The sequence below is a fragment of the Girardinichthys multiradiatus genome, chromosome 7 (assembly GCF_021462225.1).
Source record: "Girardinichthys multiradiatus isolate DD_20200921_A chromosome 7, DD_fGirMul_XY1, whole genome shotgun sequence".
Taxonomy (NCBI): domain Eukaryota; kingdom Metazoa; phylum Chordata; class Actinopteri; order Cyprinodontiformes; family Goodeidae; genus Girardinichthys; species Girardinichthys multiradiatus.
This window is the reverse complement of record NC_061800.1, coordinates 21,083,341-21,109,791: the sequence shown is the minus strand read 5'-3', so window position 1 is coordinate 21,109,791 and position 26,451 is coordinate 21,083,341. Positions and strand designations below refer to the sequence as shown.

The 26,451-nt window shown below is 39.9% G+C and overlaps 2 long non-coding RNA genes across 2 annotated transcripts; both read right to left on the bottom strand.

Moving 5' to 3' along the window:
• Positions 1–12,391: 12,391 nt before the first annotated feature.
• Positions 12,392–13,995, bottom strand: LOC124871777. Its single transcript, XR_007039114.1, has 3 exons — positions 13,131–13,995; positions 12,852–12,895; positions 12,392–12,680 (listed from the first exon to the last, which is right to left on the bottom strand). It is a non-coding gene; the product is annotated as an uncharacterized LOC124871777 (long non-coding RNA).
• Positions 13,996–19,799: 5,804 nt separating this feature from the next.
• LOC124871540 lies at positions 19,800–21,571 on the bottom strand. Its single transcript, XR_007039040.1, has 2 exons — positions 21,216–21,571; positions 19,800–20,687 (listed from the first exon to the last, which is right to left on the bottom strand). It is a non-coding gene; the product is annotated as an uncharacterized LOC124871540 (long non-coding RNA).
• Between the last annotated feature and the right edge of the window lie 4,880 nt (positions 21,572–26,451).

Sequence of the window (26,451 nt, the reverse complement as noted above, 5' to 3'; positions counted from 1 at the left end):
ACCACTCGACCCGTAGGCTGAAATGATAGTCAGAGACCTCTCCCCAACCCGAAGGCGCAGGGATACGACCCTCTCATCCACTGGGGTAAACCCCAACACGAGACGGCTGAGCTGGGGGGCAACAAGCAAACCCACACCAGCCCGCCGCCTCTCCCCGTGGGCCATTCCAGAGTAGAAGAGAGTCCAACCCCTCTCAAGGAGATGGGTTCCAGAGCCCACACTGTGCATGGAGGCAAGCCCGACTATTTCTAGTCGATATCTCTCGACCTCCCGCACAAGCTCAGGCTCCTTCCCCCCCAGCGAGGTGACATTCCACGTCCCTAGAGCCAGCCTAAGCATCCGGGTATCGGGCCGCTGAGGTCTCCGCCTTCGTCCGCCACCCAATCCTCTTTGCACCGGTCCCTCACGGTTCCCCCTACAGGTGGTGGGCCCACTGGGGGAGGGTAAGAAATCTTTTTTTTTTTTTTTTTGCATGTAAGTGTGATGGTTAAATCTCTACTCTAAAAAATTGATTTTAACCATTTTATAGAGGGTAAGAAATCATCTATAAAATGGTTAAAATTAATTTTTTAGAGTAGAGATTTAACCATCACACTTACATGCAAAAAAACAAGTAGTTCCTACATAGTTAGTTGAGTTTTTGATAGTTCATTGAAACAAAAAGTAAAACATTACACATGTATTAGATTGCTTGTGTCCAACTTGTTCAGAGGTCGTGATTCTGTTTTCCCAAATGTTGGTACCTCCTAAAATGCATTTTACACTAATCTAAAGATAAAAAACGGAAGCTCTATCACATATGTGAAGTATGCGAATCCATAATGATGCACCCCTGTTACTGTACATGTGTGTATTGGAATAAATAATCTAAGATAAATGGTGTGGTACTGTATGAGGTCAGAAAACAGATGCTGTGACATTTTTCACTTTACATTCAGTACATAATACTGAGTACTATGAGTACTCTTAGGTGGCCAAAAATGTGTTCACAAAAATAATCAGAAAATAAGGGCAACTTTTCATCAGTGCAGATAGAACATATGAATAGTTTTGCATGTAAATAATGGTTTTGTCAGGTTGTGGCTGTGACATTTGCGTAGCACTTGCAGAAAAATCATAAGATGTTCTTAACTAAATTACTTGGTACAGTAAATGGTTCCAACTCTATGTCGTGTTGGACATTTTAAGCATGTGGTGTGCTGAGGTGAAACAACCACACAGAGATTTTCCACTGCATACTTGAAATTAATTTGCATAATTCTAGGGTCATTGCTACAATATTTGTGTGAAATTTACATTGTGATGCTCACACCACATAATCTTTCATCATGTCCAAAAAAATCATGGCAGCCTGGCTTAGCTGGAGATTAAATTACATACGCTAAACTGTCAGATACGTAGAAAGGTGATGTAGGAATGTTATTAACTCAAAGCTGCATATTGAAACGCACAATGGATCAATTGGAATACATGTACTAGATTTGACATCTGTCTGCCTGATTCGATTGAACTGACTTTGTAAAGTGCCTTCAGATGATGTGTTGTGAATTGGCGCTAAATAAATAAAATGAATTGAATGTAGCAGATAGATTAACTTTAACCAAAGAAACTAACCATATAACTAATTATCAAGGGGCCCAAATAACATAAATTATAGCCAAATTTTCAACATCTGTCACGTTTAAAATCTTTTTTTTCAGGCCGACTGGGTAATGAGTTAACACCAGTAAAGTATATAGTTGCAATTGAAATTTGCTTTTAAATAACGAGAAGGCTCTTATTTGTGATACATTTATGAAAATGTAAATCTTCATTCTGGGACCTGCAGTATAAACACAGCAGAGCTCAACTCCAAGTGTTTTATTATGAGTCTACATGTGTTGTTTTGCTCTTTACGTTGACCTTTGTTGTCAGTAAACATGATCTGTGAAAGATATGCTGACAAAGTCCAAAAGTAGCTTTGTGAACTTTTGCTGTATTTACAGTTTGGTAGATACTTTCAGTTTCTATCTGACCCTTTTATGCAAGTTGAAAAGACACATAAATAATAGCAAGTAACACATGAACTTGTTTTTCCTCAATTAATTTGGCATTTGCTTGTCCAAAATATGGTTTAAAAGTAAGCAACAAGCCCTTGTTTAATGAACTAATGTAACTTTAGGCAATGTATGTTTAGTTTGTACACCTATTACTTCAAGTACTTTTATTATTGATAACATTTTAAGCTTTGTTCGATAAAAACATAACATTTGAGATGAAAGAAAAACTGAAATATTTGACTGTAGCATTTACATAGAGTAGAACTAGGTGCAAGGTCTCGCTGGACAAAGTTTTCACCCTGCATGTTCACATAATGCAGCACACATGCAGACACATTAAAAACCCGGTCGTTGAAGCAGTTTATATGGATTTTCCTTTTGGTATTCCTTTGTTTCAAACAGGTTTTTGTACTGACAGTTTCACAAACTCAGCCTCCCGCTGTTGTGGTTTAACGTCTGAAATCTGCTGGGAGTTGTTTCATGCAGCTGTGGGGAAATCTATGTGCTCCCATCTGAATCTTTCTCTGCTGATGGAGGTTAAGTGGAAAGTACTGACTGAAAAACATGAAGCAAATTCTACTTGGTTTTGCACTTGATTTCAGGGTAACTAAAATTTAAATAAGAAAGAAACAGCAAAAAAAAAAACAACTACTTTGTATAAACAGCTGTTCTTTCTTTCGTTGCAGCTTTCAGATGTGTTATTAAGAGATAATTGGAAAGAGAAACGGACACATAAGATGAATCTTTGACAGATGTTCTGGATCAGCTTTAATCCTGCAGTTTATACTCAGATTATATGCTCATCAGATCACTCGGGTGCCAATTGGCTCATGCTTTCCTTTTAAAATGATTAATTTCTTCACATCTTTTATCCAAAGTTTTGTATCCAATTATATATTCAGTGGAGTACAATGAATTTAAGACTATAAAGTCAGGAGAGGAGGCTTCTTTTGCAGATAAACACCTGATAATCTAAAAAATCTGAAAAGAAATCTTACTGTTTTTCTGTCTCCTTTATGCTTTACTTGGAAGCATGAATAATGCAAGTGCACTGAGTAAATCAAGTGTCTTTATCTGCATTTAAACTTACTGACTTTGAACACATTTGAGAATTGAACACTAATACATTTTCAGAAATCAGTTTTGAAGAACTGGCCAAGAAATGTCTCCAAAACAATGATACAAGCAAGTTTGTATTAGTCTGGTTATATTCTGCTGCAGGAAGAAGGAAAGGGGAGCACACAACTTCTGGGAGTAATTAGACCTCGTGTTCTATGGCAAGTACCTGACCAAGAAAGCAATCAGTCAGTTCATATGAACATTTATTTTTGCCACTTTGAGTTGGTTTGCATCAGCTGATTACTTTGTTGCAATAGAACTGTCAGATGTGGCAGCTAATTAAGGTGTTTATCACCATTGACAATTGTTTAATCAATGAAAAAATTATATACTTAAGTCAGGGTTAGTGGTGTGTTCTCCTCTGAGTTCCAAGTTGGAAAAATTAAGTTTAACCCATTCTGAAACTGGAATCTCTACTTGAAAAGCTGGAGATTTTTCAGATGCCTCGAAATCCAACATATACAGTAGCTTCTGTATATATAAGACATACTGCAGTAATATACTGATTATTTAGCATAACCTCTCCTCATGGAGGTTCGCTACAGTTTTCAAATGCAGAAAAATACTTATTTATTGAGTTATAAAGTTACTAGTAGTTATTCTGGTCATTGAGCACAAGCGTTAGCAAACCCCACTAACTTTCTGGCTTGAAATTGGAAGAAGGTTTCAACTGATGTGACACCATTTACTGATCCGAGTCCTATACAACGAGGGAAATGGACCATAGCATAGGCCTACTAAAAACAAAATGAAGCCAAGTTGGTGTTACCTTTTTATTTGCATCACTGGTTTTGCACTTCTCTAGAATTTATATGTTCAGCATAGTCAGTGCTGTGCTGAATTTCTTCAGTTTTTGCATTATTGTCTCACCTAAATTAAGATTATCAGACAAAGAAAGCCTTGAGAAAACATACAGGTAGTTTCAAATAATGAGTTCATATAATGAAAAAGATATCCCAATCAACCTCCCTTTTTAAATAAATTAATTGTGATGAACCACATTTTCTGGTGCAATTACTCCAGTCACACCCAGGCATGATTATTGCCAGAGCTTCAGAATTAACCTCTTAAACCCCAAGGGGTTTTGGTGAAGTTTGTGCTGGAAATAACATGCCCAAATCTAATTGAGTTTATCTCAGAAATTACAAAACTCTTTAAATAATCATCATGTTAATAATTATGTTTTCAAACGTGAGTCATAATTCTAGTATTCTTTTCTGCTGATTGAGTCAATCCTGGGTGGATTGTGACAAAACATTTTTGTGAATTTGTGAGATCTCTGCTTTCAGCAGACATGCTGGTTGTGTTTGTAGAAGCCGTGTGGTAAACAGCTGAGAACGAGTTTTGCGGTGATGCCATTTTGTGGAGTTTACTTTTCTGGTTCAACTGCTTGCAGTTTTAACTGTGTTTAGTGTTCGTAGAAATGGTTTATATCAGCTTTTAGCCAAAGGCAATTTCTAAGGCTTTAAGACTCTAGTGAACCACAGTGAGAGCCATGATCCACAAATGGAGAAAACAAGGAACAGTGGGAAACCATAACAACATCTAAAGCTCTGCAGACCTCACTTGCCTCAGTTAAGGTCAGAGTTCATTGTTCAACAAGAAAAAGACAGGGCAAAAAAGACATCTATGGGAGAGCTCCAAGGTGAAAACAACTGCTGATTTCCAAAAATACAAACGCCTACTCACATCTGCCAGAAAGAAATCCTGAAAATCAGCAAAGGTTTTTGGAAAGTTTTTTGTGTACTGACTAGAGAATAGTTAAATGTTTAGAAGCTGTGCAGCCTATAACATCTGGAGTAAAACTAACAAAGCACCTGGACAACTTGCTGTAATTATTTGAAAAATACGGAAGGAGAATATTCATTCTTCTTAGGCTCAAGCTAATGTGGGTTACTAAATGAGATCACCATTTCAGAACAGCTTTTTGTATTTACTCAGGTTATTTTGTTTGCTACTGAAATAAGCTTAATGATCTGAAACATTTAAATGTGACAAAAAAAAGAAATAACAGATGGAATCTGTAAGGGGACAAAATATTGTTCACAGGACTTTAGGAACTGAAATAATTATTATAGCAAATATCGATACAACCTTAATAAAGATGTCCGTGGTACTCAGATGCTTTTTGTTGATGTAAAATTGCTTCATTAATATTGTATGGATTCAAATAAAATGTGGCAAAGTAAAACCTGAAGTACAGTACATGATGAAGCATTGCTTTGCTGACCATTATTATCCAACAGCAACATATTCAGAACATATAATTGTAAGCCAAAAGCAACTAAAGCATTTACGTTTACTTTTATCCTCCTCTGTTGCATTAGTTTAATAGATGCAGGATTAGCACAAAATGTGCTAACATGTTTCCTGCCAAGTAAACAAAGCTCAGGACAATGTCTGCTTGCAGAGTCTCAGTACGCTGATAGACTATCTGAAGAGATGGCCTTATATTAATAATTAGAATATGATATGAGTCATTATAATGCTTTCAAATGCATGCTGTTAGAGAATCACTTGAGACAGCTAAAAATAAATTTATTTTCAGACTTGGATTACAAAGGAGCGATGGGAGAATCATTATTTTTTCATGAGTAGACGGGACAGTTAATGTGTCGATGCCGAGCAGACCGACTCTAAGCGCCCTACATACTTTCATAACTAGAGCGAAAGTGAAAAAGGAAAAGACAGTTAGCTGGGGAGAAATGTACTGTCACATGAACTTAACAACATCCTGTGAAGCATATTATTATCCCACACATTCTGTCTGGGTATTTGCTGTACTAACACAAACAGAGCAGGCATGCATATTAAAATAATTTGTTAACCAGGGTGGTATTCACTTTGACGAGGCCTTCTTCTTCATTGTTTTATATCGACCACACAAACAATCCCAGATGAATGTGGTTTCTTCTGTCAGAACAGGGTAAAGCAAGGCAATGTTCTGCAGAAGAATAGTAGTTTTCTTTACTGAGTGGATTGGAGCATGGTCTAAGTCTAGTAATCTTTGATGGAATAAGTAGATCTTCTCTACAGTGCGCTAAAATCTGACTTTACTCCAATCCTGCTTCTGGGTAGCGCTGCTAAATATACCACAGTCATCTAAATGGATCCTGGTACTATCCTCCAATCTTTAATTCTGCTCTGCTAAATTAGCCCCTCTGTCTCTCTCAGTAGCAGGGAGTCTTACTAATTACCATTTCAAATCTGTAGTTTGGCTTCCAATTCCCCCTCATTACAACTTAGGGGAGTCTGGCCAATTTGGGAGGAAAGGAAACAAGTCTTCAAAGCCCAAACAGAGCTACAGTGAAATTGCACAGCGCTGCTCAAACCACACACTCATAAAACAACAGTGGCTGCTTTGGCAGTCAAAGTGGTCACACATTGGGTTCATCTGTATGCGGGGTCATAATAATGCATACATGTTGTGAATGCAAAACAAGCATCAGTCTGATACTAACACTTATGTGAAAATAATTACCAGCGTGCTCCCAAGAAAGCCACATGAGTATTGAATTAAACATCAGCACGGCTGACAACCAATCACACTGCACATAAATGTATCTGCTGCCTACCTGTTGCGCTTGGGGTGCTTTAGCATAACAAGATGAAGTCGTGCTGGTAAATTATGCAGCAGGCCAGGCTGGTTTTCTTCAGTCCTTCAAATCATCTTAAGAGTATTTCACAATATTTGTTTTGTCATGCAAATCCTCATTGCTCAAAACCCTCTGATGGATTAGACAGCTTCTTTATTACCGAGGCTTAGAGCTCTTTGTTTCATGCTATGTGATTTTCTTCTTTACCATATGTGTCAACGTGCAATAACTTAAAATTGCCAGTGAGTTTATATCTCTGTTTTGTGCATACGGTATACATGATTCATTGTAAGTAGTGCCAGATGCGGTGAGGACGATTTGCTGAAGGTAAAAGTGAGCATCAAAATGAGGAAGGAGGAGGATTTAGGTAACTGAGTGTGAAACGATTGTGTGTGATTATTTCAGAAAGTTCTGATCTCCTGAAATTTTCACTTACAACCATCTCTCAGGGTTACAGGGAATGGCTCAAAAAAGAGAAAATGTCTTGCACTTTAGAATAACACTGTACTCTGGGGGGATGTAGTACATGGATCTGCAGGCAACAAATCTGCAGAAAAAGAATGAAGAGATCATGACAATATGGACCAAAAAAAACTAGTGTAGTGGTGGGGGCCTTGGTAGGAGGGCCAAAAACAAAAACAGAGTTCAGGCGGGCGACCAGGAGGTCGTCCCGAGCAGGCACAGAGTTCAGACGGGCGACCAGGAGGTCGTCCCGAGTAGGCACAGAGTTCAGACGGGCGACCAGGAGGTCGTCCCGAGCAGGCACAGAGTTCAGACGTGCGACCAGGAGGTCGTCCCGAGCAGGCACAGAGTTCAGACGTGCGACCAGGAGGTCGTCCCGAGCAGGCACAGAGTTCAGACGTGCGACCAGGAGGTCGTCCCGAGCAGGCACAGAGTTCAGGCGAGCGACCAGGCCTGCACCAAAGACGTGGAGGCCGACTGAGCAGAGTAGAGGACTTCCCAGGCACTCTGTGGAACCCTGAAGCAGAGCCTGGCGAACCCTCAGTTCTGGGTTCAAAAGCCAGAACGAGGACAAAACGTTCCTTAAACTCCTGCAGACTAGGAACAGGAGCTGAGGCGTCGACGGGATCCTCTGTGACGTGAGCAGGAGCTGAGGCGTCGCCGGGTCTCCCAATGACTTGAGCCGGGGTGTCCCTCTTACGATGTCTTCTGCGCCGTCTGGCCTGGAGTCAGGCTGTGGTGTGTCTGGCTGTGGTGTGTCAGGCCTGGAGTCTGGCTGTGGTGTGTCAGGCCTGGAGTCTGGCTGTGGTGTGTCAGGCCTGGAGTCTGGCTGTGGTGTGTCAGGCCTGGAGTCTGGCTGTGGTGTGTCAGGCCTGGAGTCAGGCTGTGGTGTGTCAGGCCTGGAGTCTGGCTGTGGTGTGTCAGGCCTGGAGTCAGGCTGTGGTGTGTCAGGCCTGGAGTCAGGCTGTGGTGTGTCAGGCCTGGAGTCTGGCTGTGGTGTGTCAGGCCTGGAGTCAGGCTGTGGTGTGTCAGGCCTGGAATCTGGCTGTGGTGTGTCAGGCCTGGAGTCTGGCTGTGGGGTGTCAGGCCTGGAGTCTGGCTGTGGTGTGTCAGGCCTGGAATCTGGCTGTGGTGTGTCAGGCCTGGAGTCAGGCTGTGGTGTGTCAGGCCTGGAGTCTGGCTGTGGTGTGTCAGGCCTGGAGTCAGGCTGTGGTGTGTCAGGCCTGGAATCTGGCTGTGGTGTGTCAGGCCTGGAGTCAGGCTGTGGTGTGTCAGGCCTGGAGTCAGGCTGTGGTGTGTCAGGCCTGGAATCTGGCTGTGGTGTGTCAGGCCTGGAGTCTGGCTGTGGGGTGTCAGGCCTGGAGTCTGGCTGTGGTGTGTCAGGCCTGGAATCTGGCTGTGGTGTGTCAGGCCTGGAGTCTGGCTGTGGGGTGTCAGGCCTGGAGTCTGGCTGTGGTGTGTCAGGCCTGGAGTCTGGCTGTGGACCTGACGTGGGCTGCTCTGCAGCAGCAGCAGCAGCTCCCTGGAGTCCTGACGGGGTGATGGAGGATGACAGTAAAACAGCCTTACTGCCACTTCATACTCTTATCTCAATCTGCCTTATCCTCTCCATCAGCTCAGGAGAGGAATACAGGAGACCTGTCGTCCTGAGGATCTTGATTTGGCTTGCAGTGAACCTCAAGCGCTGCTCCAGCTCGGCAGGTGTTGCCGCAGAACACCAGGCTGGAGCGAGCGCAGACGGCATGGGCGGAGGTGCAGCGAGCCTGGGAGACAGTGCTGTGGCAGACGACGATGCGGGCAATCACTTGCTGCAGCCCTCACGTAGGCTGGCTGGGAAACCACCTCTGGAACCGCTGCACGTCGGCGTTTCTTGCGGCCGGAGGAGGACATGGGCCTCACTGCCGGACCAGAGTGCACAACCAAGGGAGGAGGCGGAGAACGGCGACGAAGGGGACCTGTCCCCGGAACTGGAATCGCCAACCTGGTTCCATCATAAGCCGATTGCGGCACTGACAGCCCCGCAGAACGGCGCAACGACTTCTCTGCCTCCCGAGACAGGAAAGTAAAGAGGTCCATGGAGCTAGCCTGTTGCTCATCCGCGAGGTCCTTGTTTGGCGGAAACATTCTGTCACGGTTCTATCTTGATATTGGACCCCACAATGCAGACGAGCAGGCAGCGTGATGGTAAGTGAAAAAGATTTAATAACGAAAACTCACTCACTACAGGAGGCAGGAACAAAACAAACGAGCAGGCAAGACAGGCATGGCATGATCAAAAAATAAGACTTGAGCATCAAACTTGACATGAGCATGAGAGTGAAAGATGTTTCCGCAATGACTAACTGAACAGGTGTGTATAAATGGAGCATGGTACAGGTGGAGCAAGGAGACAGATTAACTTGGACAGGTGAACCGAATAAACTTAATTGACAGAGAACACAACGTGATAGGAGCAAAACATGGCTTGAACAGAACGCAAATCCAAGGAAACAAACTAACAGAAGTATAACTAGAAAAACATGAAGCAAAAGCATAGCCAGATCCGAAAACCAAACTTGACAAAACATGAACAAGACGACAAAACAAAAGCATGACCAGGAAAATAACAGAAGCATGATTCAAAATCTAAGAAGAATAATAACAAAAGAACGAGTCAAAACCGTAACTATGAAAAACATAAGAAGAAACCCGAAACCAAAAACCAAACAACCCTACATCATGACAGTAATTATCAAATTCTAGACCAACAGGTATAACTAAATATAAAAACCTTACATACATTGCCTTTCTTATGCATATTGTATCATATTAAAATATATATCTTTATTTCATTATTGATGCATTTTGATGCACCTTTAAAAGACCAGCTACAATATTTGTCCTATTCACACAATGCTAAAAAACGATAAATACAGTAACATTTTTTTATTTACAGTAATCTGTGATTAAATTTGAGTTCCAGCTCATGTATTACAGCATGCAGGAGAAATACAATTTTCAATTGAGTCCTGTGGCTTAACAGGAGAAATTTTCTGACCAGCAGGCAGCGACTGGGCCCATCTTGATCAAACTGTACTCTAAGTGTTATTCAATGGTTGCCTCCTGTGGTGCTCATTTAATTAGGTATAATAATTTTGTTCCTACATTAGAATCTGGGAGCATTTTGTTTTCTATTTTCTTGTTGGGAGGATAAGACAAAAAAGGCAGCACAAGCCAAATTTCACACATCAGACACTCAAATTCTTTTGTGTCTGCAGCCCTGCAATTGGCTGTTAGGAAGTATGGAGTAGGCGTTTGTATCTAAAAGTAGATTTGCCGAATGCTGGCTGGATCTGAATTGTTTTAGCCCTACACTTGGCCTGAGAGTGAGAGCCTCGTGGGGCATGTATGCATTCAGCAGGGCCTTGTGTGTGCACTAAATATATTAATGAGTAGAAATTCAAACATGCCAACTCTTAACATCCTGTTCAGCAGACAGCAGAGGGTTGCACATTTACACGGCAGACTGGGCATCATACGCACAGACCTGTCCATCAAATACTTGGTTGTCATGGAAACAACCTAGTTCCAAATTAGCGCCAAGCGGGTGTGGTAACATAATGGACCAGACTGAGCCATGCCTGCCTGCATGCCTGGGGATATGCTGCTTTACAACCATCCTCGTCCTTGTCTTTACCAGTTAGAAAGAATAGAACTGCAGGGAGAGGGAATGTGACACTGCATCAGCCTCTGGTACCAGAAATATACACAGGCACAGGACAAAGTTACAGTATGCAGGCTCAGTTACGTGCTCACGGCAGTGCTGTGACCTCTACTTCCTATTAAAATAGACAGGCCCAACTCTTTCTCCAATGTTTCTCAGGAGACGTTAAAGTAGTTTTAGAGAGGATGACATTGAGGCTTCCAAAGAGCTCAAGAAGATCTATGTAATCAGCAACATGCAGTCATTAAAGGTGTTACATCCTGCTTACATCAGTCAGATAACAAGGAGATTGCCAGATCAATGAAACAAAGGAGATGTAGTGCTAGAAAAAAAAAAAAAACACGTATAGAAAGAGAGGACACCTTGAAACAAATGGGCAGGATGGCTACTTTTTTGGCCTAGGTGGTGTACTTAACAATGGGTTCTAAGGGTGTTTATTACTTAGAATTTTAATTGCAGAACTCTACACCTTAAGCTTCTTTACTCCTTGACATTTAAATGACCCTGACAGAATATTAGAGTACTTACAATGGTACCTATTTATTCGCCCTAACAATCACAGCAGCACTGATATTGAAAACTACTGTAAACAGAGACTACAATATTTAAAAGCTTGAATGGTTGCAGCTCTAAGAAAATAATGGTTAGGATTTCCCTCCTACACATTTGACTTTATCCTGAATAACTGGGTTGCTACACTTTTCTTTGGACACCCCAAAGCCTTCTCCGGTTAAAGCTTAGCAAACCACATGTGCTCCACTGTTGCAAAACCAATACTATGCTCCAGCAAAGACTCAATAATAATAATATTACTTAATTTCATGCTATGCTGTTCAGACTCTCTGTCTGCACAGATGAAAATCCACATGCTACACCGTTGAGCAGATGGCATGCCCACCTACTGGTAGAACCAGGGGACAGTCCCAGATGGTCAGTTAATCCTTAAATATAGAAAAAAAAATGTAAAAAGGCAGTGAGGAAACTTTTTTGGTTATAGCCCTAATCTCAATATGTGGACTGTACAAAATGGTGACATATCAAACACACACCACTGCTAAGACCAGGACATGATGCTCCATGTACCTCATGGAAGTCTATAATACACAGCAGACAGTGTTGTACAACCTCTGCTTGTAAACATGTCCACTGTTGCTAATAGTGGATGGTCAGTGAGCTCACAATTCTCACCGTTTACAAATGAAACATGGTTTGGATGGGATTTCATTCTTACGAGTTGTACCTACCAGAGCAAATGAAATAGAGCATAAGTAGTTTTTAAAAATGCACATTTAATAAAAAACAGATAAACTAAGACTAAGATTGAATATCTATGTTCCTAAGATATGCCCAAATGTGAGATATAACAAAATAAAACAAAAAAACTCACCAGCTTGGTGATGAGTGTGAACACACATTGTAATCCATGCAAAAAAAAACAACCCAAAAACAACTAATTGCCATTTTAAAAAGTGTGAAGCCCAAGAGAAATTTATTGTGAGGGATACAAACTACAGAGCGTAGTCCTGAAGCACAGGAGACTTTGAGAGAGCAATAAAGTGACAAAAGGTGAGCTGAGGCAGTTTGCTATTGCTGTGCAGTGAGCCTGTGGGAGTGCAGCTGCCATTTCCTCGGAAGTGACAGGTACAGTGTGAAGAGATCTCAGGCAAGCCTCCTGGGGTCAGCTGGGAAAGCAGCAGCACAGATTAATATAACAGTTGTGTGAGACAGCGACTTGCACAGCCCAAACACCCTGTGGATTAGCTGCAAAGAAAAATATATATCAATGAATGAGTTAGACTTTATATGTAGAAATGTGCCTTCGGAATAGTAAACTTAGAAGAAAGGGGTTTCAAAAAACTGATCTAATCAGGTGAAATGTGGAGCAGTTGGTGGCAGGGAGAATGCAGCAACTGAAGGAGGGAGGCTAATTACCACAGATAAGGAGGGACATGGAAATGCTGGAGGATATCAAACAGCTGAAGGTACAGGAATACGAGAAATAAGTAAACAATGGAATGAACTAATATAAACAAGAAGGAAACAGATCTTTAAAGACATTCAAACTAAAACACCTAACTGTCAATGTTCGGAGTTGGTTTGGACCAAAATGCAAGCAAGCACTAGCGAGCCACATTGAAGATTAAATCTTCTTTCTTATTTAACAATAAACATGTCCACTGTTGCTAAGGAAGACTTACAGGAAGGACTTACAGGAATTGTCAAACAACGATAAGGAACCATGAGACTTCAGGTAAACAGGTGAGAAGTATGGCATGCATGACGTGAGGAACCAGTGGAGAATAATTAGAACAACCAGGTATATTAGCAGGGAGAGGAGGAGAGTGGACCAATGAGAGGAAGCTAAGGTAATTAGAGGAGAATTAGGGACAGGTGCGGGAACTGGCTGTGGAGCCTGAGGGAATGAATGATTACAATGGTGACTGGGAGACACAGGGACACTGGAGAAACTAAACTATAAAATAAGCCAAAGGGAAACTAGATCTAAAGATAAAAAACACTAACTCACAAGGAGGAGCAGGGAAGTAAAAACCAAATAGGCCCAACAATCCAAAACAACAGACAGCTGTATCGATGGAACTCTCTCTGCGCAAAGTTAAAGAATAAATCCCTTCCTCCGGATCTGGGAAGACAGCTAACAGGAAGAACCCTGTACCTAGATGAAACAGCTTGGCATCCAATAAAGAAAAAGTCTCTTCAACCTCAGCAAAAAGGAGTAAACAAAAGTGTACTGTTCTCACAACAAACTACAGGAGCATCTTAGGCTTGGTATGCCAGAGGACTCCGGAATACAGACAGACAGCATGCATCGGTGGCGAGTAATATGATTTAATCTTAGAAAAACAAAAAACTCACTCACAACTACCAGCTGAAAACAGGGTGATATGATCAAAAATGTTTCCGCCAGGAATGAACAGAATAGAGGTGTATATATGGAGCAAGAACCAGGTGAAACAAGGAGACTGAATGCTAGGTGCAGGTGAACCGAATAACGTTAATTGTCAGATAGGAGAAAACCAAATGTGGCTGGACCAAAACAGAGACTCTTGAATACAAACTAACCCTAACTAACCCTAACCCTAACCCTACACAACTAGTTAACCATGAAACTAAAGCATAACCAGATCCAAAAAACCTAACTTGACAAAACATGAACTAGAAGACAAAAACTAAAGCATGACCAGGAAAATAATGAACAGAAACATGATTCAAAACCTATCAAGAACAATAATAATAATAATAATAAGAACCCAAAAACACCCACAAATCATGACAACAGAAACCAACTGAAAACACAAGAATTCCGCTAGAAAACAGATTTGCTCCACTTCTGTAAGACTCTGACCCCCTGAAGGAAAGCTCATTGTTCACCAGCGAGAGGCATTAGATCAGATTGCCCTCTTAACAGTTTTCTCCTAAACATCCTCTAAAAGTGCCAGCCACCAGGTTCCAAACCCTAATAGTGGGTGATGGAGCTGTGAATGAAATGAAACACTTTTGCAGCAAGAAAAACACTAAAGTACTTAGTTTTGTCAATAGCATGGTGTTTGATATCTCAGAAAAAATATTGATAAATATGGAAAAGCATCAAACAGTGAAACACCTTATCATACACAGAGGAGCACTTGATGTGAAGCAAAAATCAGAAATCTTGAAACAAGATTTCATTCAGTTGCTGAACAAAGTTCAATATGACAAATGGCTTAAAAAGCATGTGCTGCAAAATCTGTGAACCTTTGAACAATTTTAATATTTTCATGCAAAGAAGGCAACTTTTCAAGAAAGATGGATTTTGTCTGGAGTATAATTTTTCACTTTTAACATTTTCTATTCTGTGAATCCGACACCTGTCATGCCACGGAGCTGAACGCAGCTTTGTGTTGTGCATGTGTAGGTTTTCTCTCTCTCATCTCCTCCTGCAGGTGCGACAAGCAGGTGCAGCCACACAGCTGAAGATCATTTGGGCTAATCAAGGGGAGCTTATTAAGCAGCAGGAATCGGCAGCATCAGATTGTTAATACACCTGAGTGATAATCAGACCAGCAGACTTAGCTCTATTTTTCATGTTTCCTGACCTTGCTACCCTCATGTTGTTCTCCTCTCCTAGAGTGGAAAAAACTCCGAAGACCTGGTCCTGGACTCTTCCTTTCTGATGTTCCGAACCCAGATTCACACTTGGCTGAAGGTACTTCACTGTGCTCCACCAACCAAGAGTGTCCTTCAGCTTCCTAGAACCTGCAAGCTCCAAGGAGGTACTTACCTCTTTTCCGGATCACCTCCTTGCAAGAATCCTGCCTGTCCACATCTAACCTTGTTTCAATAAATCTGTTTAACCTCAACTATGCCCTATTTATTGTTGCTTGCGGTAGATTCAACTGGTCCATAAATATGACACCAGCTGCCCCAGCCACAAACAGGAGACAAGAGAGTACAAAACAACTGACAGAACGGCATTGTGAAGGACAACAGCAGCCTGCTGAAATAAGATGAACCATGGAGAAAAAAATGACACAGAAAGAGACTTTCGCTACAACAAATGGAATCTCCCCAGACTCTAACAGGACAAGTGGACCTTCCTTTAACCCTAACAGAGGAACCCAAACCTTCTTCCTGCCAGACCCCAGCCAGATCTTCCTTATCTCCATTAAAGCCAGACTCCCACTCTCCTGGATTTCACTGACAACATGAAAAACCTAGTCAAGATTGGAATACAGCTTAGTCCGTGCCCAAATCTCACATTTTCTCCTCAAAACCCCCATCGTCGTCCAACTTATGACAAGCCTGTTTTAATTGAGGATGTTCCAGAAACATTACTGTGATATGAACAAGGCCAATGTGACTACCAGCAATGACTACCTCTAGGAAAACCTTGGGCCCCCAATGGGAGAAAAGTGTGATATCTGTGCTAAACAGTAACAGAGAAAAGAAAGCTACTAACATAAGAAACAATAGACAGAAATTAAACCTAAACTCTATAACTTACAATCCACAGAAATGTTAATATTCAATGACCTTATTGCTGAGCATAATCTTGATGTTATATTTTTAACCGAAACATGGTTAGATGAAAATAGTGAGACACCTACACTGATAGAGTCAACGCCTCCCAATTACAAATTTCTAGGTGAGACCAGGTTGCACATGACAGGTGGAGGGTTAGCCAGTTTGTTTCATGATTCACTAATGTGTTACTGGGCAAATTTGACTCTTTTAAATATCTGACTGTCCAGGCAAAGGGCCCTGCTCAAGCCATGTTTCTGAATGTTTACAGGCCTCCAAAATCCAAAGCAAACTTTTTCAATGATTTTAATGACATTCTATCTGATATGTGTTGATTATGATTGTTTAATCATTGTGGGAGACTTTCCTGTTAATAACCCTCAAGACAAAGGTGCAAAATAACTATTTGATACACTTAAAGATTTTGGTTTGACTAAGGATGTTAAACAGCCAAAAGACAAAAGGGGATATATTTTGTACCTAACCAGGAGATATTATAAAAAACAAAACAACACATTTTTAAGGACAGTGCAACTGAAACATTTAACCAAGTTTACTCTTGCATTTCCACTTCCTGTAACTCGGTAAATGAGCTAGTAGATAACCTCCATTTCAAAGGTTCAGACATCATTCATTCATTCATTTGCTCCCATTAGGGTGAAGGTGTCTCAGGTAATGAGAAATCCCTCTGGAAAAAGCCAAGCAGAGGTGAGAAAAGACTGGAGTCATGGTTCACTTTGACACCTATAAGGAGAGACTTCACAGATAACTTAAAACTGAAAAATGCAAAGGTATCTTTTCTGAAATCATCCATAAAAACATGAATAATGCTCTTGTCTTGTTTGCTGTTGCCGACAGGTTGACACACCCTCCTGTGGCTGTAGCATCTGAACTACACTCTACCAGGACCTACTATATATTTGCTAACTTCTTTGCTGAGGAAATTCTTCAAAGATATGAAGAGTACTATGTACATCAATTTCAAGTCCAGCAACAATACTGTGTCCAACCAAAACAAATTCTGACAACATGACACAATTGTACCAAATCAACTACAAAAATTAGAAGAAGTCTCAATATTTTACCCACAGCTTTATTTAAGAAGGTTTTGCCTGTCATAGCATCTGATTAGTTTCAAATTATAAACTTGTCCTATTTGTCAGGTGTTTTCCCCAGACTTCAAAAACAGGAATTATCAAACCACTGTCATAATTGGGTTTTTGATGGACCAAAATGCAGGGAAGAACTCCTGAAGCACCAGGTTTGAAGGTAAGACAAGTCTTTATTTTCCATGGCAGGACACAGACAGGGTAGCAAGCATGCAGCAGGAAACACACATACACATACACATAAGGAACTAGCGGGGAACAACGGGAACAAACGGACTTAAATACAAAATTGAACAGCAGGGGGAACCAATGACAAATGTGACAAGACAATCAGGGGAAAACACAGAAACAGTGTGGGCTTGGGGTGCAGTGAGACAGAAAACAAAGGACTAGACCAGGTAAAATAACAAAAACACAAGCTCAAGAACTCAAAACACAAGAAGGTATGACAACCACTGTTAGAAAAGAATAATCTGGGCTAGCTGATATTGCAAAATTACAGGCCCGTCTCAAATCGCCAATAAATCAGTAAATATCTTCTTAACAATGACCAGCTGCTTTGACATCTTTTATTGGAACTCAGTGCACTATTTGACAATGTTGATCACAGTATATAACTGGAGTGACTGGAGAACTGGGTCGGCTTTTCTGGTATAGCACTTGGCTGGTTTGAGTCTAAATTGAAGGACTGGGACTTTTTTGTGTCAATAGGTAACTACATCAGAGTTGACAGAAATCACATGTGGGGTTCAGCAGGGTTCCATTCTGGGACCCATCCTATTCAATATCTACATACTCACCATAGCTCAGTGTTATGATTCTGGCTTGGCTATCTGCAGGTTCTGTTTTTTCTCCTTAGACAATCTGGATCATTGCTCTCACCAGTTAACTCTGCTGCTGTAGCACAATCAAGCCAACCCGCTGCATCTGCGCCTCTGTCTCACTGTGTCTGACCCTCGCCTAAAGTAAGGGCTTTTTCTCTGCCTCAGTCTCCATCTCTCTGTTTGGAGTTAAAGCTGCCTTTACTGCTCTCATTCTCCTAACCGTGACGTCATCAATTCCACGTCAGTCTTCATTGGGACCGGGACCGAGCCCCAGGAACTGCAAACAAGACATCTGCCTTATCCCAGCTTCTGAGAAACCATTTCCTATGAGGGTTTCTAGTTTTTTCCTGTTTTCCACCAGAAATATTTTTGCAATAATCATTTTAAAACGCTCTCTGTGTTCGACTGAATTTTCGGGTCCCCAGTCTGTGGCTTCACACTCAGATCATCACAAACAACAAGATAACTTACCATAACTATGCAGATAATACATGCGTTAGGTAGATGCATAGCAGAAATGACTGAGTGGATGTGCCATAATTTTCTTCAGTTGAATAGAAACAAAGCTGAATTATTGTTAGACCAAAGGAGGAGATCATGAGACAGCACACAGCACATGCTTCAGTTACTACAGCGAGATACCACAGATCAGGCCTCAAATCTGGGTGTAGTGATGGACTCAGACCCGAACCTCCAGAGGCACATAAAGACAATCACTAAGTTCACCTTCTGTTACCTGAGAAACATCTCCAGGATTTGCATCCTTACCTAAACTAAGAAAGTGGAGCACACCACCCCAGTTCTAAAGTCCTTAACCCTCCAGACCACTCAGGTCTTCTGGTTCAAGTCTACGCTGCATCCCCAAAACCAGAACCAAACATAGGGAAGCAGCATTCAATTGTCATCCTCTAATCTGGAACAAACTTCCAGAAAACTGCAAAAATGCTGAATCCCTGAGTTCTTTTAAATTAAGTTTTAAAACCTATTTGTTTAGAGTTGTTTTTGATTGTTCTATTTAAACCATTAACTAAAACATATTGGTTAAAGATTTCTATTTAGGATAAAGGTTAATTAGGATTTTCCACCTTGGAAGAGACAGCTAGGACCTCGCTATCCACAGTGAGAAGCAGTTCACTGTAAAAGACCCCTCCCTGACAGACCACGGCTGAGCTGGGCTCTCATAGAAGTTAGGAGGAAGGTACAGAGCACCAGGATGTCTCTTGACTCTTGTTCTAAAAGTGGACCAGTTTTAAAAGGAACATTCTCCCATTATCGGGATGCATAATGGGTCAGAACAGTCCTAAGGGGCTGCCTCCTCCCCAAGGAGAAATGTTTGATTTTATGTTAAAAAATATATGGGCTTAAAAGCTTCGAGTGCATTCATTATATTCAGTCTGTAGACCAACTTTATTTTACTTATCTTTACTTTTCTTCATTATGCCACTGCAATATACTTTAAAAATTATTTTTTGTCACTGCAATATCCTTTTTTTCCATCATGTAAAGCACTTTGAATTGTCTTGTTGCTGAAAATAAACTTGCCTTGCCTTGTTCAACAGGTTGGGTCGGAAATACAGTATTTATCCAATGAAGGCTAGAAGATTGTGTTGAATGAAGAAAAATGACAACCTGCACACAGACCGTTTAACTAGTGAAGGAGAATAAATGTGACTGAAATGAATGTGTATCCATTACGAAGAACATTTAAGACACAACAGCTCTTCACAGGCACAGGTATCTTCTCTAAGTTGAAAATTTTAGCCTTCAGAAAATGGTAAGCCATACTAACGGAGATGAAGACATATCAGAATGATTTTACTCACATACAGTTACATCTTAAACATTTAAATATTCTGATAAAGTTCAATAATTTTTGTGACTCATTTCAGAAAATAAAACTCATAATATGTAGATTTATTACACATAGATTGAAACATTTCAAGCCTTTATTTCTTCTAATTTTGATGTTTATGGCTTACAGATAATGAAATTTTTAATAGAATAGCACGAAAATTTACTAAAGTAAGAGTAGCGTTTCTTCAGAATGTTACTGAAGTAAATGTAACTTAATAAATGTAACTAAATAGTACCCACCTCTGATTGTGTAAAAGAACATGGCAAACTGTTTCATGAATGTCGTAGAAACCACCAAGTTTCAATTGAAGAACCTGACTTAGACATGATATGTGTAAGGTCAAGGTAAAGATGGGAAATGGCAGACAATCACAGAGAGCCCATAAACACAAGGATAAGCAGATCAAATACTTGTTTTTTTTGTTTGTTTTTTGTTTGATGGGAGATGTTGATGTAACACTGACACAATATGCTTGTATGGGTTATGTTTTTTTGGTATGGACCAGTTATCGCAAAGATATTAACAAAACTGACAACAGAAAATGAAGTTCGTCATAGGAGCCTGGGATGGACCAAGACAACCAGAGGAAGGGAAAAAGAAAATGCTCATCTGATTCAGAAATATATATTTAACTTAAATTACAACAAACAAATAATTAGACAGACACCAGATATCTGTGTCAAGACAAGATTACATTAGACAAGTATCCAGTCATTCAAATGCAAAACTATTATTTTTTTTACTTTCGCATCCTTTTCAGTTCAAAATGGTCCAGTTTGTGGTTATCCAAACTAAATATGAAAGTTCAGTTATTGTCCATGTTCTTTTAGTTAAGTTCCTTTTGGGGGAAAAAAAACAGGACTCTCACAGTGTCCAAGGTCCCGAATCAAAAGGGAAAAATAAATAATCCCACCAGCTCGCCACTCTAGAAGAGGTTCAGGGAGTCCAAAAAAAACCTGACCTATAAACAAGGTCAAAATACATGCAATTAGCATCTGGAAAAATACATTAGGTTACCAGTAACATCTCTGAATTGCATTCTGTACATACAGAAATTACAATAATAATTCAGAATTTCAAATGATTCACAATTAATTCATTGATCATTGTATTCAAAATAAGCTGCGCAGCTAGATTCAATTAATTCAACAAAATACAGACAGTAGCATAAAGCTAAAAGAAGCCATGCATGCAGTAGGTGTTTCACTGACATTGCTACTAACATTAGCAGCATTAATATTTAAACAGTGTTAAAACGTTCCAAAACATTTGCATAATTCCATAGAAATGCAGCCGAATTGTTAAACATTTGCTACAAACAAATATACGGTCATAATTTATGACCGTAACTAACTTTATGAACATAAATGTCTAAAAATAACTGTGTTCTGGACTTCTGTTCGCGAAGCGGCATTAAAAAGGAACTTCAGCAGAAAAGTTGACGACTTTACCCAACCGGTCTGAACAATCATGTTGTAAAGTAACTTACCAATGAGTATGGGAAGATTTACATAAGGTGTTAATCAGATTTCGTGTTGAATCAGTCATTTGTTTATTCCAGCCATGCACAGCCAACAACAAGGAGGACGTGACATCAGAACGGGGCGTTTCCCTTTATAACGGCGCCACTGAACTCTGCTGGCTGTTACTTCCTTGTCTTTTTGTCATGTTTGTTGGAATATGTAAAAAATGTGTTTCACAATGAGAAGAAACATTTTAAGTCCTGCCACATCAGGCCATTTTTCATCAGTTCGAAAATTAGGCATTTGTTGCAAATGTTTTGACTTATATTGAATTATATTTTTGCTGTGTTTTTACTTTTATGGGTGTCTTTCTTCTGTGATATTTTTCTTCTTTTATTTACTAAGATGTATTTTAATTCTGCTTTGATGGCAATGGTTTTATAATTGGTGTTGGGATTATGATTATTGATTAATTAATATTTATCAAGAATTATAATAAAAATCATAATTTGAGAAAATTAATTTCTTAACCAAAAATCCTCATTTATGAATCGAAACCAGAGATGTCCCCTGGTGTTGTAATTGTGGCTCAAAGCCTTTGATAATTACAATTATTAAATTATTGGTAATAGTTGGTAACTATTATTAGATGTCACTGTTTAATCAACCGTTTCTGCCGAAACGTGGGGAACTTTAACCTTATTTTGACTGACAAATCACTCTTGCACAAAATAAACACAAACGCTTTCTCTTTATCTATGTGAATATTTATTAAATCAACAGCCCTGATACAATACGTTTTCCGATTCAATAATCTTTAGCTAATCAAACATGCAAAGTTCTACACAAAAGGGTAAAATATCTAACCAAACAAAATAAAACAGACAGCAGTGGGTGTGTATGAAATCAAACCAGCAGTTATGGCAAACAAGTGATAATGTGACGCTAAGCGGAGCTTTGGGGAACGGCCCGCCAGAAAGTGTAGCTTAGTTACTGTGAACAATAAAACATCCCCCACCGCTGGGGATGTCCAAGCACACAAAGGGTTGTAAACCTTTTGGGGGCAACTAATAAAACATGAAGTGTCGAAGACAAAGAAAATGGTTGATTTTCACCATGAAGCTATTGTAGCAGTCCAATTTTAACAGCGCAGCTGCGCCAGGTGTCACACAGTAAAAACACAACTTGAGAAGCGCGGCGGCTTCAGAGTTCAACAGCAATCAAGTTTAAAAAACAATGGCATGCACATACAATTCAGAACACATTAGACTATAAGTGGCGATTCTAAATCGCACTAAAACCTACTCTACCCTGCCCATGCTATTCCTAATAAAGAAATAAAAGGGTGGATTTTACTTATTGAAGTCTTCTCTGAGCATAGGGAGAGAAGGGGGGGGGGGTTTACTGCGCGTCTGCAGTTAACTCCAAGAAGAGCGGTCAAACTTCGTCCTCTGGTCTCCTTGGCAAAAGGGGAAAATATGATCTGACGGTCAGCAGTCGACTGGAACAAAAACAAGGGTGGAAATCCGTCTCCTTGAAACTCCATGGTTTTTTGGTTACGTGTTAAACTCACGTCTTCGATCGGTAAAGTTGAAAACTTACAAGCCTTCTTATTCCTGTAAACTTAATTTGCTTAGTTTTCTCATTGGCCAACGAGGAGAATGAATGAAAATCCACGTCGGACTTCTTCTCCAGAATGCTGCTTCAGATGCCGGTAACCGTGTGTAGGTCCTAAGCTGAAAAGCAAGGGTGGGGAGTCTCATAGTCCGTTATATAGTTACTGTGACAGCGGAACTGGGACGCCCCCATCTTATCAGCCGCGGTGCCCGCTGGGAATTGTAGGAACAGACTATCCTGTGGTACAAAATGTCCGATGACGTTGGAAAGGCATAGTGGCGTCCAGCAACGTGCAAATGGTCCAATATTCAGCAAACAAGTGGTCCAACATTGGTAATGTGTGTTGCTGCCGTTCTTGGCCAGGTCTCTCTTGAAAAAGAGATCTACCTGGTTAAATAAGGGTTATAATAATAATAATATTATTAATAGTTGAATATCATAGCACTTTACAACAAAGTTGCACCAAAGTATTGCACAGCAAGAACAATATTAAATGAAAAATGAAAGAAAACAGAAGATTTAATTGAAATAATTCTTCTGTTTGAAAAAGAAATACAAATAATGTAAAAATAGAAATAATAAGATATCAAACTCTATTTAATTCAAAAGCCAGGGAGTAGAGGTTAGTCTTCAAAACCACCTTAAATGTCTTGAGATTATAAGCTGCTCTTTATGGATCGGTAGATTATTCCACAGTTTTGGGGCTGCAACAGAGAGGGCACAGTCACCTCTAATGTTCTTATTAGATCTCGGAATATCAACGAGCACTTTGTGCACGGCACATTATGAGATCCTGTAAATGTGATGGGGCAAGACCATGAACACGCCTAAAAACCAGTAGCAAAATTTCAAAATCAATGCTGTAATGAACAGGAAGCCAGTGAAGTGAAACCAGAACTGGAGTCATATTCCCGTTTTCTAGTTCCTGACAAGCAGCAGCATGTTCTACAAGCTGCAAGCAGTGAAAGGATGACTGATCTAGACTGACATAACAGGTCTTAAAATAATATAGGCGAATTGAGAAAACATGGATCAGTCTTTCAAAATCCTTAGGAAAAAAAAGGCTTTACCTCAGCAAGAAGATGAAGCTGAAAAAAGCTTGTCTTGACAACTGAACTGATTGGCTTTGTGAATTTAAAAAAGCTGTGAAAGAATATGCCAAGATTCCTGACAGAAGAGTGATTTTACAATAGAAATGGCTTAAGAATGGTGTTGCAAAGGCCTGAAATCCCAAATATCATAACCACCGTTTTACTATTGTAGAGATGAAGGAAGTTTGAGTTCATCCAGGCCTTTATAATGGCAAGACAGTCCAATAACAACTTCAAAAAGTTTTACGCTTTTTCATGAATGGGCAGATAGATTTGAATGTCATCAGGAAAACATTGGAGAGAGATATTATATTTTCTAAAAATAGACCCTATAGGGGCAACATATATAAGGAAAATCAGACTGGCCACAGGTATGAAGTGCTGCAGCTTAGGAATAAGTATCTATCTGGATTGAGTAGCTCCTATTTGGTAATTAAGACTCCTGATTGCTGACAGAGGAGTGATTTTATAATAGAAATGGCTCAAGAATGGTGTTGCAAAGACCTGAAAGACCTAACTTAGATCTAAAATCATCAGAAAAGCAAGGGTTGCCAAATCAACAATTATAATAAGGCTTATAAAAACCCTTAAGAAACCAGTTTCAGTGCTGGAAAAATACGGAATTGTGACAAGGAGGACATGTTGGAAGTCTGTGCACATTTGTGAATCTGTCCATCTTTCACAAACCCTCTATTTTAACATTTGTTTTTTTATCCATTGGTCTCAACAGCATAGCTCAGTTGCTGATGCTGAAAACTTAAGGTTTAAAATTCATGGCGTTCTCCTTAAATATTTGAATCTGGGTTTTATATGTTATATAATACTACAATTTAAATTACTTCTTTTTTAAGTATTTTTATTTTGATTAAACTAAAATAATATCTATTTATTTATTTATTTATTTATTTATTTTAATTAAACTATAAAATCAACGCTTACCCTCTGAACTTTAGGTTAACCTTGCTGCCTGTGTTGTATTATCAATAGTACTCTAGATAGGTCGTGACAAAAAGAGCCATCGATTAAGCTTCCATGAGTGTCAGTCAGTCAGTCATTTTCTACCGCTTATTCCAAAGTGGGTCGCAGGAGAGCTGGTGCCCATCTCCAGCAGTCTATGGGCGAGAGGTGGGGTACACCCTGGACAGGGCTTCCATGAGTGTTTATCCCCAAATTAACCTTGAACCTTCCTTTGTGCCGTTTGTTATATGCAATTTCACCATCGCTGCTGTTAATGTGAATTATGTCCACTAATGCTGAGAATAGTCACTCTATTAAGACATGCAAATGGAGGACCCCGGAATGCAGACAAGCAGGCAGCATGACGGTAAGTAAAAAATTATTTAATTAACAAAAAACTCACTACAGAAGAGGCAGGAACAAAACAGGCAGACGAGGCAAGCAAGACAAGCATGGCATGATCCGAAAAACAAGACATGAGCCTGATCCAGAAAATGTTTCCGTGCCGAATGACAGAACAGTTGTGTATTTATGTAATGTGACCAGGTGAAACAAGAAGACAGAATAACTTGGTGCAGGTGAACCGAATAAAGTAGATTGACAGGACAAAACGTGGCTTGAGCAGAACGGAAATCCGAGGATACAAACTAATAGAAATACAACTAGAAAAACAAGAAACTAAAGTATAACCAGGAAAATAATAAACAGAAGAACAATTCAAAACCTTAACTGTGAAACATACCAACAAAACCCAAAAACACCCACAATGTCGCGTTCTGAGGTTTAGAGTGACCAAAGGACAGACAAGAGCTCGGCAGCTGCATGTTTAAAGGAGTCTTCTTGTTTTATTCAAAGATAAGTTCAAAAGGTTTTCCAAACGTAGCAAGAACGTAGCAAAAATCACTGCAGGTACAAAAACACAAGTCGGAACTCCAAAAACTTACAGAGTTGACTCTGCAGGAACATAGTAGTCAAAGCTTTAGACGAGGATAGGTGAACGTACCAAGGAACCAGCGAAGAACAAACAAAAACAGAGAGCTTGTGAACAGAGGGAAGTGGAGAATGGACCAATCAGGGACTAGTAAACAAGAAACTAGTAAACAAAGAGTGTAGGTGAACAAATACCAAAACATAAATAAACACAGATATACTAAATGGGAAACTAAACTAGAAACTACAAGACAAGGAAGGAAGACAAAGGAGCTAGAATAACAACGAATATAATAATAGTCATAAGAAAACCATAACAAATAATAGAAAAGAAACCACTAAAGGAACTTAGACAAAACCCAAACTAAATGAAAGTTCGAAAACACAAGACCACAACAAAGACCAAAGATGTTGCTTCACGACACAAAAATCATAACATACTCCTCCTATAAAGTAGTAGACTGCTTACAGCTGTGTGAGGGAGAGAGGAAAAATACATGTTACTTTATAGCTTATGTAAAGTTGTTCCTAAAAAGATGAAAAAAACATAATTAAACTCAAATTCAAGAGGAAATGTAATACAATAACAGGCGCTGCTATGGTTCTTCTTCATTGATGAAGCCTGTTTAAATTGACTGCACAGAAAAATAAGTAATAGAAACCTTTA